A 14,575-nucleotide genomic window follows, 5' to 3' on the forward strand; every position below is an offset into this window, starting at 1 on the left:
ATGCCACGTTCAGAGTCACTTAACACCTCAGTCACACCGGGTGCAACTTGCCATGTGATTTGCCATGCCATGCGAGTTGCAAATCGCATGGCAAGTCGCACCCTATTGTCTGCACTTAAAGCGGTCATATCGGTGCAATTACGACTTGGCCAGGGCCGTACCGATTTCTAAAGTAGTGCATGCACTACTTCAGGTGCGACTTGCATAGACATCCGTGTCTTGAAAGCTGCATATGTCTTGTAAGTTGCACCTCAAGTCGAAATGACATCCGACTTTGAAATCGTGTGACTTCACTGGAAGTCACATGATTCCAAAGTCGGATCGGTGTGAATGGGGTGTAAATCCCCCTTTCTTCTGATTCTCAGTTTGAACTTTACCATGTTTGTCTTCACCACGTCTACATGCATAAATGCATTGAGTTGCTGCCATGTGATTGGCTAATTAGCAATTTGTGTTACCAAGCAATTGAACAGGTGTACCCATATATGTATAGTGACAGTGCTACGCCCTGCCATGGGGTAAAAAGAGGTTAAGACCCAGAATTCTCATCCAGGCAAGTGGAGGGGCTCCAAGGGGTTTGCCTAATTCAGAGGAAACTGTTTTCTCTTTTTCCTCATCACATGGTAAAACTCAGTTTGAGACCTGGAAACAGGAAATTTTGGAGAGATTTGAGACCAACCAGTACACCAATTGTACAGGTGTGTGCAGGGCTTTTTGTTGAAACCTGACCATAGGTCTTGGCTCCACCCCAGCAGACAGAAGAGTTTCTACCAGGAGTCAAGAGGGTTCCACCTAAGAAAGACAGGAGGGAGCCAGAGCAGCAAGGGGCTGCAAGTTATTGTATGTGCACAGAGTTGTGTATGAGGACTGTGTGTAGGAGGCAGACACAGAGCCTAAAGGGAAAGGTGTGCTGGACTGCTGCATGTGTTTTTCTTTTTATGGAAGATAAATGCTGAAAACCCCTGCAAGGGAAACTTGTTTGACTTCTGGAACTGTGTTGAACTTTCTTTTATTATTAATAAGCAAAAAAAGCCCTTAAAAAGAAGAATTCGGCGAGTGTCCTTAATGCACAACCACTTGAAGTTCTCACAATAAATATATATATATATATATATATATATATATATATATATATATACACACATAGGATTTGCCAGAAAATTACTTAAAACTCTGAAACAATTGATATACTGTATTTCTTGAGAGCAGAGTCCCTGTAGAATTAAATGGGGATAATTGTAATTTAAAATTTTGCAAATGTTAATTGTTTATCAAATGTATATTTTTAATGCACACAAATTCAATATAATATTTAGTAAAATATAAAGGATGGGGCTGTGTTGGTAAAAAATAAAAGATGAGGTTGATTGGAGTAAATGGATACCTAACACATCAAGCTGTAAAATTGTGTGTGCCCGTGAAATGGTGAAAAACTATGGTAACCAAAATTGTGCTTAAGCGATACTTTTAAAACCTTTAGAGGTCATCAATTTATGTATTTATTTATTACAGGTACTTATATAGTGCCATCAATTTACGCAGCGCTTTATATATATTGTACATTCACATCCCTGCCCTCAAAGAGCTTACAATCTAAGGTCCCTAACTTACATTCATACTAGGGCTACTGTATTTTAGACAGAAGCCAGTTAACCTGACAGCATCTGTTTGTGGGAGGAAACAGGAGCAACCAGAGGCAACCCATGCAGGCACAGGAAGAACATGCAAACTCCAGGCAGGTAGTGGCATGGTTGGGATTTGAAATGCTCACCCTAGTGCTACTATGCAGAAGTGCTAACCACTGTGAATGATGGCTCTAGAATTATTGCTCTCACTCCACCAATCATGGCGATACCTCGCCTGTGGTGCAATTGATGTTTACATAAACATGCACACTTTACATGTTATTTTGCATTCACATGTGTGCAGGGTGATGGAATAGCACATGGCTGTGCGCCTGGCATCTCAGCTGGGACTTTGACAGCTGTGAATCCCAAAATGCTCCGAGAAGAGCTGAAATGAAAGTCACACGTTGGCTGAAAAAAAATACCAAGCTCACAACCGCTGCCACAGCTGTGAGCTTGTTTAACCATTTGATGTCCATGGCTGGACAACAAGTGGTTAATAAATATTAACCTTTATAAGTACAGATGTTCACAAGTGTTGATTTCCTGGTCCCCACTACATACTGTGGTTACTGCTGGCCCCTATGTCACTAAAGCACACTAGTGATGTAGGGGGCTAGTAGATTGCCTTCTGTAAAACCAAAGTACCCAAACATGGATTGAAATAGGTCCAGTCCCTGCTGAACAAGCTGAATTTCGATCCATCTATGGGCAACTGAAGAGTTGGATCAGAGGAGTATCATAAAATCAGTGGGCCGGAGTGCAAGATCAAAAATGAGCCCTAAGAATTGAAGGGAAAAAAATGCGGCCTGCAAAGCGTGCTGCAGTGAAAAGTGGGCATGGTTTAATGTGCGCTAAATATTTGGTGGGGGTCATCTCCCACATGAGACACAGACAGAAAAAAAAACCTATCAGTGTCACATGTAGTGTGCAGCATGGAAGCAATATAACAGGAGGTAAGCGGGTACCAGCGAGAAAGGAGGATCAGCAAACCAGAGAATCAGCAGAGCTAGGGGTTACTACTGAGTGAGGGATCAGCAGAACTGGGGATTATAACTGAGCAGGGGATCAGCATAGCTGGTTGTTACTACTGAGTGGGGAACCAGCAGTGCAGTTACTATCGAGCGGGGGATTAGCAAAGCAGGGAGTTACTACTGATCCAGGGATCAGCAAACCCTGGGGGTATCCTGAGTGGGGCATCAACAGAGCTGGGGGTACTATTGGATCTGCTAAAAAAAGTAACTAATAAGCTGGGGATCTGCTGAATGAGGGTACTACTGAGCCTACTTGGCCCCTTTAAAACAAATAGAAAATCAACACACACAGTGCATCTGCCAAGCTTCATTAAAGCTTAAAAAAAATCACTGAAGCATCACTGAACATCATTGAAGCATTCAAAACACATAAAAAGGCATATTAAGGTGGTAGGTGCTTTAATGTATGTTAAAACTGAAGCAAGGGTGTTCAAATAAGGTTAGGGTTACAAGGAGAGTTAGTGTTAGCGTACAGGAAGGGCTAGTGTTGGTATTTATATGTAAGATTAGTGTTAGGGTTACAGGAATGAGTTGTGCTGGAGTTATAGGAAGGATTGGGTTCACAGGTAAGGCTAGAGTGAGGAATATGAGGACAGTCGGTGTTAGAGGTACTGGGAGGGTTAGCGTTAGGACTACAGGGAGGGTTAGTGTAAGGGAACAAGTAAGATTAGTTTTAGATATACAAGGGTTACGAGGAGGACTAATGTTAGTGCGGGTTACTATTGGGGTTACAGGAAAGGTTAGGGTTAAGGTAAAAGGTAAGGTGAATTTTGGAAATACAAAATGAGATGTAGTGTAACGACACAAGGAGGTTGGGGTTATGGTAACAGGAACGTTTACAGTTTGGATTGCAGGGAGAGTTAGTGTTACAGGGAGAGCAGATGTTAGAGTTACAGCGAAAACTGCCAGGAGCTCTGTAGAGAAACTATCAGCACTGATGGCAAATCACCAAAATATAATGTCCTGCTAGAGGAGGACTCCAACATGGGTAATTGTTGGAGGCATTCCCAGCTTTCACTATTGGCTGATTAAATGAAAAGATTCAATGTTGTGTCCCCCTTAACAAATTTGAGAATCTCCTTAACTTTGTGTTCTTTTTTTATAAACGTAGACTCAGTAAAAAATGTTAGATTCATTTCAGCTTCAAACTAAAAATAATGATTTTCCGAATGAATATTCAAGGAATGTAAAATGTATTAAAAGACATTTTTTACCATTCAGAGTCTAATAAAATATAATTGATTTAATCTGAAAGCATAAATGATGCTGAATCACTTTATCGTTAAAAATGAGCTGGGTTGAAGATGCATGCCTAAATCTAGCAAAGGCGCAGTTAAATATAATGGATTACCAAAGAGAAGATGCATTTCTCCTACACACAACTTTACACCAAATGTTGCGTGTGTTTTACATATCAATTTTTTATTTAGTTCTGTTTTTAACATTGAGAATTTAACTTTAAACTTCATACTGTTATATTCAGCAAAGACAAATGCACTTAATATTGTATTAGGTGGTACATTTGGTATTGTACTTTAATGCAATTATACAAATCTCATGTGGCAGGTGAAGAAAATTACAAGTGAACTTGTCAGCCACTTCAAACTTACAAAAGTAATAATCTTGCCTAAGTAGCTAGTCTGCTATAAAAAGTACTAACTAGAAAAAAAAACATCTCTTTTTCTGTGCAGCTCTCTGATAAATTTTTTTCTCTATTGTAAACTTGACTTGTAGGCTAAGACCTGCCTAACTGCCTGCGCCACTTGCAATAAGTGGCTCTTAATGGCCATCAAGATATTCTTCTTGAACAGGAGTTTAGCCATTGAGAAGGGAGGGAAGTCAAGCTCCTGGAAACAAAGGGAAACTAAAACAGAGGGACTCAGAGTAGGTTTTTTTGGCTGACAATCCAGGAACCTCGTGGAATATGACTTACAGCAGGACTTATAAACCTTACACAACATTTAGGCTCCTGCACATCTTCCTTCTCCTCTCTATCCTGATATTGCTAAATAACTATGCTGGATTAATAACCTTTCTTCTTTTTTTGGGACCAGCTGCTATATGCAGGAAGTTTTAGTGATTGATTGTCTAGGCAGAGGAAGCCAATCAGCACAGCTACCTGCACACTAACCCCATGCCATTACAATACCTGGAAGGGAAAAGTTAGTATTACAGTTGGGATTTTGGGAGTTTAAAGCCAAACTCCAGAATGAGTGTAAACCCCTTCCTAGGCCTACCTCTCTGCCCCTTATATCTGATCACTGGGTTGACAAAAAAAATCTCTAAACTCCATTTGCACTTAGCTGAACCCACATTAACATGATCATACAGAACCAGGTCCTTCTCATCATTGTTACTTGCCTGTGTGATGTGGACAATTCCTATTGACCAGCCAGCAGGGGGGTCCTGTTGGGATACTAAAGGCAGATAATGTTGGACCCATGAGAGTGCAGGGTTCAGCCCAATGAGGCCTACAAGCAGCACTGGATTAGCAGTCCCTGCAGAGGGACCTGGATGGGGGACTCAGGTGAGTCCCCATGCACATCACAAACAAACAAAGGATCTCCCAGCAACACTTAGCAGCCAGACTGCAAAACAACCAATTTGGCCCTGTCTAACAGGGACTCACTGGATGCCTTGCTGTCATTTTGGTATAGCTGTATGTCACGTGCGTCCCTGTACCTTTAAGGAGAGATGGGCTCCTCCAGGCACACCTGCCCTTAACCTATCCATGGATACATGTGCTCCTACTATGGAGGCTTTGGAAATTTTAGTTAGGTCCAGAGTATACAAAGGACCCTTGACATGGGACTGTGGCTTATGTATGTATTTGCAAATGTGTGCACACAAAGCCCTCTGTTTTTAACACAAACTGTTAAAAACAGAGGGTTAGACTGGGCCAAATTGATTGTTTTGTAGGCTGGCTGGTAAGTGTTGCTGGGAAATACTTTGTTTGTGATGTGCATTGCCCTTCCATGTGCACCTTACTGCTAAGGCTGGTTATAGGTTGGAATGGTTGCCATTTTTTGTGCAGTAGGCTAATTGGGATGCAGGGACTCACTGGATGCCTTTGCTGGCATTTTGGTATAGTTGGGCATCATATGTGTCCCTATACCTTTAAGGAGCAATGGGCTCCTCCAAGTACACCTGCCCTCAACCTATCAAATGAGCTCCTACTATGGAGGCTTTAAAATTTTTAGTTATGTCCACAGTATACAGAGGACCCTTGCATGGGACTGTGGCTTATGCATGTATTTGCACTCAGGTAAGTATGACTGACTTCATCAAAGTACCAACACATTTCAAGTGTTCAGAAATACCCCCCTACAACAGAGCTTGCAATAAGCTACAATACATCAGGACCAATTAACAAGTGGACCTTGAACAGTCATTTATTCAGTTTTATAATTGTCCTTGTCAGCAGCTGGTTTGGCCCCCTCTTGTATTAAGAAGTCAATATATGTACATGATTGCATATGACCATAGCATGTCTTATGTATCAGTGTGACAGAACTAAGAATGTGTCTGTTCCACAGGCTGCAGTCAGACTCAAACATGCTTTGGAAAATGACAGCACAAATGTGGAGGAGCGGTTAATACGTGACTGTACAATACCTATGAGATCAGAGTTACTCATATCAGCCAATCAGATATCAGGATTTAGATTATGATTACGCTTATAGTGGGCAGGCTGTTAAAGAAATGTATGTAGCCATGAACTATTTGTACAAAAATGCTGTTAAGCTTTGTTAGTAAATTAGCCCCCAAATATTGCAGCTCCATTTGAATACGAACACCAAATGTGTGTCATGTTTAGTTGATGGTAAATTTACACCAGGACTGATTGGTAAAATAATACTGTATAACAGGGCTGAATTTATCTTACACTGGTTTTAGGATAATTTGTGTTAGAGCCTATAGGAGTCAAATAATCTGTTATATGTTTTTAATGAATATACAATGCCGAATGGGGTTCAGTAACTCCTGTTTCCTTCCTAGCCACAGTGTGGCTATAAGTGAATTGATTTATTTTGGCACTTTAGTGTTAGATTACACCTTCATCAGTATATAATTAATCATGTCCTTGGTGGCTTTGTAAGTCACCTAGGGCATAATCTCTATGGGCAATAATCAATAACAGGCCTGATGAAGAAGTAATATAACACGCTAGTATAAATCAATTCGCTGTGATAGCTGGTCACAGTATGTCTAAAAATATTTTATTAAAATCTATCTATCCACACAATGGAGGTTATTTACTAAAACTGGAGAGTGCTAAATCTGGTGAAACCAATCAGTTTACAGGTTTTATTGCCAAAGCTTAATTGAACAAGCTGTAGTTAGAAGCTGACTGGTCACCATGTACCATGCCCAGATGCACCAAATTCTGAGTGTACTAGTTTTAATAAATCTACCCCAGTGTCTCTTGACACATATTAAACAAATTCACTGTTCATTATTATGCACACATTTTGTGTTTGTATATTCTAGTATTCCAAGTACTTCAAGCCAGGCGTACTGCTCAGTATCTGCTGTTAAATTCTTACTCCATGAGAAGAGTTCAATACTGGCTCTAACATAGATCAGTGAAAGCCACTGATTTTCTCTGTTCATCCATGTTTTATCTTGTATTGAGCCCCGTTGAAGGGGAATGGTTAGCTATTTTTAATACAGCTTTTTTGCCAAAATCTTTCATTATCTGGTACTTTTTTATCTGTTTTTAATCTGGAGCTCCATTTTGTAGTTCTCTAGTATTGAAACATATCCCACAATATAAAATATTCTTTTAGGGAGCTGTAGGTCATATGTGCAATTTTCTTTGATAAATTTATAAAGCAAAGATGTGAAATCAATTTTAAAGACGTTTAGCAAAAACTCCTGCATTTTTTTTCACGGGCAGTACATTGAATCAGCCCCAGAATGGATACATATAGAGCATTTAATAAATATGCCCTTGCTTGTCTTAATAAATGTTTCATTACCTATACAGGCTTTGTGGAGTACTCTAAATGCCTACTGCTATTGTAAATACGGTAGAGATTTGCTTTTGTAAGAGTTGTCTGACAGCATTAACTAAACCAAAGGAATGGGAGGAGCAGAAACAAAATATAGAAACACTTAAAGGCATATGACAGTCAATATGACAGTCATGTGAAACATGACAATGCCATACTAGGTTTTAGAAGCTTTCAATTGTTAAAGTATGAAAGTGAGAACAGTAAGCTTTTACATTTTGAAAATTAAGGTTATTTACAAACAGTAAGTAAACATTTTCCCTTTTTTTTTTCCAGATCTGTACGGTGTGTGGCAGGGGGAGGCCATGCCACTGTGTAAATTGGTAGTCTAGGGCAGGATTTTCAGAGAACACGCACACTAATGGTGCAGAGGTGTGATGGGTTTGCAGTACAGTAGAGTCAGAATTAGAGTTTAGGGCTCCACCCTCCCGGGAGTCAGATTGTGTGTCTGCAAAGGAGTAGAGGTACATGTCTGCACCAGGACAGAGACAAGCCCAAGCCTGAAGGGCGTAGCAACAGGAAGCTGCAGGAAAAGGAAAATAAATAGGCTGACAGAGGTACAGCATTGGTTCATGAGTACTGGACATTGTGTTAGAAGGTCAAGAGGACCAAGGTACTAAGCTTGAGCGCCAGGATTGCCAAAGACAGCCAGTAGCCTGAATATTATTTTGTTCATTTTGCTGTTTAAACCCCTGCATGGGCAACTGATGTCTTTTCTTGAACTTTTAATTTCTGTTTTTAAATTGAATTGGGCATAAAAAGCTCTGAAAAGACACTTCTAGCTTGAACTGAACTCACTGTGAAGCACTACCATTGAGCTAAGCAACCCCCAAGTTGTCACAGGTGGTTAAAAGAAGCCTATGGCTTTGAGGTCAGGAGATACTGCATTTTTGTCTATATACAGCAAACAACTGAGGTTTAGGTTTGAAAATGAATAAGCGTCTAACTTTTAATTAGCTGAATAACTTTTACCTCTCATCCAAATTGAAGCTCATTGAAAAATAGCTTCAATAATATTTTGATGAATATTTTGAATGTTTAAACCTTCTGTGAATTCCAGTTGTTATAATATGAATAAAACATTACATTACCATTTCCTACTCTTTTATCCTTATAGTTATATAAATTTTAACGTTTTTCTCTGCAGTCATTTGGCACTGTGCAATTAAGTAATAATATTGATTATATTACTCCTAACCCTAAAGCAAAAACTATTTTTTTTATGCATTTATTAGAAAATTGTTTAACCAAAACTGACAAAAGCTACCCCCCAGTAACTACTGGGAAATTTTAATAAAGCAACATTGGATGTGCATTAGATTTGGTATAATGTGCACATTTTTCTATGGAATTCTACAGCAACTCTTGATAAGAGAAGGATAGAGAAATAGGCTCTCATTTTATACAGTCACATGCAAATATAGATTTTGCTCCCTATAATGAGAATGGAAAATTGGAACATGTACATTTAGTTTAGGTTCACATATGTTCTTATAAAAAAAAGCTCCTTAGACACCAAGGGGTGGATTTACTAAAGGTAAGTAGACTGTGCACTTTGCAAGTTCAGCTGCTCTCATTTTGCCCAGAGCTTAGCAAATGAGGAAGCTCTGCTAATTTTCATCATCCAATAATGTGCAAGCAAAAATGCTGTTTTTTTTAAATTTTCCTTGCACCTGATTGGGTATTCTTTACAACGTGAAGCTTCACCATATTCACTAAGCTCTGAGAAAAATGAGTGTAACTGCACTTGCAGAGTCCACAGTCTATTTTACTTTAGTAAATCCACCCCCATTTGCAATTTTCACTGTGTAACATATGTAGACTTTCTGAAAATGCCTCACACAACAATGAATAGTTAACCTGCTAAAGGATAGCATTACTAGCACATTGCATATATTTACAACATAGGGTCAGGTGCAAATGTATAGTGAGGCAGAAGAAAATTCAGACAAGAGAAAAACAAGTTTCTTCCTGTGTTTCCTATATGGTAAGCGGACTTATTGATAGAAATTATTATGCCTACTTGTGACACCCTCACATTTTACATCACATTTGTCTGTAATCTAGGCTGGGCTTTAGTGACACCCAATTAGGCTACTTGGCATTTCTGGCATTTGCCAAATGGGGAGCACATGATCAGCTCACCTAGCTGTGAATTAGATCCAATAGAAGCAGGTGGTGCACGGAAACACACTCTTCCAAGTGAGGAAAATGCTACACAAATCTACAAACAACCAGCACAGGATGCACATAGTTGTTAGGATTGTCCAAAACGTGCCAGCTGGGGAGATCTTTCTTTCAGTTTTAATAAGAAATATGGGGTTAAAGGCAAATAATCTTGAGACTTCAGGCTGAGTAACCCCTGAAGAACATCACTGGCCACAATGTGAGCAGTTCTAAAACTTCAGCAAGACGGGGCAGCATTCAAGGCTCTTTTAGGTCATGAAATATGTGAGTGTAACTATTGTTGATTTTAATACTTTGACCATTAAAGGTTTTACTGCGCAAGGTGTGTGCTTCCCTGTTTTTCTGTTGGTTGTCAGATCTAGTGCATTCCCTTTTGCATGGTATAATCAGGGAGCTGCAGATGACTTTTCCTTAGTTCTTTCCAAAGACATGGGACTCTGTTCATATACTCATCAATTATCAATTGCTCATTTTTTCGTCACACTCCTGGTGTTCTTGTTTTTACCTGGCATATAGTGCAGAAAGTGTTACTTTTAGTTTGTTGTTTGGTTTGTTTTTACAAGAAGAAAATACACCTTTTAAACCTACTAGCCAATGTCTAAACTCTTGAGGTCACAATGCAACTGCACTTTAAGTGTTACTAATCCCAGGACCCTGCATTCACAGTATATGGTCTCCCACAGTACACACAACATGGAAATGCAATTTTAGTAAATATACCTTTTCGCATCAGCAGTATATAGCAGTCTTGTGACTTCTATCAGTGTCCGGCCATGCACTGGTTAATCTTGTAGGATGAGTTTTCATTCTGCTCTAACTGTCCTATAATGTTGCATGATCCCTGACCCTCTGTCTGGACAGTGCTGATTGACTCTGTGCTGATCACATGCATCCTCCCATAACTAACAATACACACCAAACAGAGCATGTGCAGACTTGCCCCTGCTGTTCTAACTATGGCAGATCAATTGTGAACAGCAAGAGAAAGGAGAGATCAGAGAAGACTGGATCAAACAGTCTTTTTACACAATGCGGAGGATTACCCCTTAGGTTTTACAGTGATTATAACAAGCATTCTTTAGTTTACAGACTGATTTTACTGTTGTGAGTTTAGTAACACTTTAAGTGATGCGGTGCCCTTTACTGTCATGGCACCCCAACACACATTCCCAACAGATGTTTGTCGCAGCACAGTACAAAATGCAGCAATGTACTAACAAGTATTGCACTGCCCAAAAATGGTGCATGCATGGGTGTTGCCGCATAGCGCACTACACAGTGCCATAGTGAGAACAGCCCCTAATTGTAGGACAGTCTTTGAAGCAACTGTTTTATTTCCTTCATTTGGAATTTAAATATATGCATAAAGAGAAAATAAAAGCATTCATGCCTACACAATATATGCTTCATAAACATGCATTAATATGGTTACTGAACAAAACAATTCAAATATTTGATTACCAAGCTTAGTATAGCGTCCTTTGCTGTCATTGTCACAAACCTGCTGTTTCAGCAGCACAACCTTTAAGTGCCCTTTAAGTGCCCAGTGAACCCGGTTATTTTAAAATTACAGTTATCAAAGAAAGACGCTTTAATGGGCCGTTCTGTAAAGATGCAACAAGATGTTGAGATAGACAATTAAAGTAATGACTTGGAGATTTTACTGTACTAAGAAAACAGAATGAAATAACATTTTCAGGGTCAATGAGGCTTCCTATGGGAATTCATTGTATAATTGTAGTGCAAAGCACCTCTGACAAGCTAAAAATGAGTCTCTATAATGCAGCCTCAGCAGGACAGTTGGCTTCAGTTTACAATCTTGAGCAGCTTGAGGTTGAGACAGCATGCCAATCCATAAATGCCACCCTATTTGTTTTAATCACAAAAGTGGATTTTTCATTAAATTCCCATTGATTGACAAAATCCACAGCTATTGTTTTTTGTTCTTTACTAAACTCCCTGAAGAGCCTGATGTGGCCATATGAGAGAATAGACTTATTTATGCTGTTGTGTCTCTGAAAATACGGGTGAAAATGTGGCAAATTTCCACTTGCCATGATTAGAGTTTGCAGAGGCTGTTGAGTTCTGGACTGAGCTAATATGATGTCTGCTGCTAGTGATTAGAGAGCATAATGTTAGCAGGCAAAGTCTTGAAGCACAGCCATGTCAGAACTAATCTGGTTGCTGTGTAATGAGTTCCTGCTGGTGTTTTGGATTTAATTAGATGGTGTTGCAGTAATGGCATCTCAAACCCAACCACTGGAAAGATGTGTTTGTCTAACTTATTTACAAGAAAGGTTCAAGAAATTGGTGGGGAATTTGAAATGACTAGAAAGAACAATCTTGATGAATAAAGCACCTTGACGGAAGACTCCATACAATACTGTATACTTGGAAAGAACTATGGAAAATAAAGATGGCCATATGTGGATTGAAATTTGGCTGGTTCAGTAGGGACCAGATTAATTTCAATCCATGTATGGGCACTGTGGTTGTACTGAAGTCGTTCTACTGATCAACTTTCCGCCTTGTAGGATTTTTCTTATTTGATCAGCACTGCAAGCTATAGAAGATGCTCCAAAACTTTACTGGGGCATCTTCTAGTGAGATTTGGGACCCTCAACTCTCCCAGGACCTTGCCTACGAGGCACAGGTATCAGTTCTGGTATAACCGCTTGTTGACCACATAGCATAGTTATACGGCGGCAGAGTGGCTCTGCTGTAGTGGATCACAAACCTAGTATGTGAGCTGCGCTCCTGCCAGTCTGATGGTGCTCTGATTCAGTACAGCGCCAATCAGTCAAGAGGACCTAGCCAATGATTTTTGGCCTGGATCTGCTGATCAGTTGTATCGAATCAGAGATCATCCTGTGCCTGTGCTTACAGAACACAGGCACAGGAAATGATGCAATTTTCTCTCCTGGAGCCCTTTTCAGTTCCAGAGATAAAAGAGAGCAGATCTGTGTAAGTTAAAGCAGCACTTTTTTTCACTAAAACAGTCACATTTTAATCCTTTAACTGTCAGAAGTGTCATTAGTACAGTGTACAGATTTTTTTTAACTGATCACTGTATTAGTGTCACAGGCTACTTCAGATAGCATTAGTGTCAGTTAGCAACCCTCCCAGATAGTGTCAGATTGCCTGCCACATATTCACCAGTTAACCCTTTGATTACCAGTAAGACACTCACAGACACACTATACACATTCATTACTAGTATAGTGTCTGAACAGATCAATATCTTTGATCAGATCAGAACTATGCAAGTCAATACCAATAGTATTTTGTCCCCAAAAACACCTGCCAGCACTTGCTTTCAGTCCCTTTACCCCCCTCCCTCAACAAGTGCAGTGTCAGTAGATCACTGTCACTTCCGATGCATCACACACAAAACCACATCTTTAGCAGAATCAGACCTGATCTCTGCTAGCACTAGCAGGTGAATTTTATTTGTAGCAGTTCAAGCACTCTCTGACAGCCAGATACTCTTTTTCCTGTGAGTCGCACTAGGTACCTATAAATTTAGTGGCCAAAATGTCCAAAGAAAGGTACACTAGTGAAAATGCCTACAGGATTTAGAGTATGTCAGATGAGAGTGAATGGGAAGCCTCACTGACAGAAGCAGGGTAAGACTACAAACCTGTAGAGAGCACCTTGACCGATAGCTCAGATGATGGAGAAAAGATCCCTGCTAAGTTCTGGCATACCCAACCCTGTGCCCAGGTCCCTGAGGTGCTAGAATTTAAAAATTACTCTTATATGCAGCAGAGTGCCGGTACTAGTGCCACACTACCTTTTGGTGAGCACCAGCAGCCTAGTACATCCTGGCTTTTTACATATCAGTACTGCAGTATCACTTAATGACAAGGAGAGTCCCAAAAGTGCAGCACAAGTTGGTTAGGTTGCTAGCACAAGTAGTGTCACGCAGCCAAGAAGAATTCAAACATAGGCCCGCACAGCCCATAGTGTCCTTCTGGACATGTTTACAAATCCAGATTGGCAGCTGACAGATTCTACATTTCAGGTGCAAACAGCAAATTTAACACCCCCCCTGGATTTTTTTGAGCTGTTTCTCACAAAAGATCTGTCTAATATGATGGGCAAAAAATAATGAGTTGCAGTCCTATTGGTCTACAGACCCGATTCATCATATGCCCATGTTCTCTGCTGCCATGGCCAGGCATAAATATGAAAATATAATGCAATTTACACATTTCAAAAACAATACACTGTCGTCCTCATGGTGATCCTGAATATGATCTGCTCCACATAATTTGCAGATGTGTATATGCCCCAATAAAATATCTGCGTAGATGAGTCCCTCATTAATTTTTCTGCCCTCCTTGCATTCACACAGTATCTCCCCAGCAATCGTGCCAGATCTGGGGTCAAAATGTATAAGCTATGAGTGGGTAATGGGATATACATGTAATTTTCAAATTTAAGAGGGAAAAAATAGTAATGTGGAGCCCTCCTGATGCCCAGACTACATGAGGAGCAGTGGCAAGATAGTATGGGACTACTTGTTCCAAAGGGGGTAACACTTGTACATACACAACTACTATGCAAGCGTAACACTTTTTGACACTTATACAATCTGGGAATTGGCTCATGTGTTACCGTATGACCAAATCATAGAGGCTTCCCCCAATGGCTTGTAAATGCCTGACTTAGAAAGGGTGAGAAAGCCTGCTTGTGGAATGATGAATTGCTC

The sequence above is a fragment of the Staurois parvus genome, unplaced genomic scaffold, assembly GCF_062004578.1.
Source record: "Staurois parvus isolate SC_StPar_1 unplaced genomic scaffold, SC_StPar_1.0 ptg000094l, whole genome shotgun sequence".
Taxonomy (NCBI): Eukaryota; Metazoa; Chordata; class Amphibia; order Anura; family Ranidae; genus Staurois; species Staurois parvus.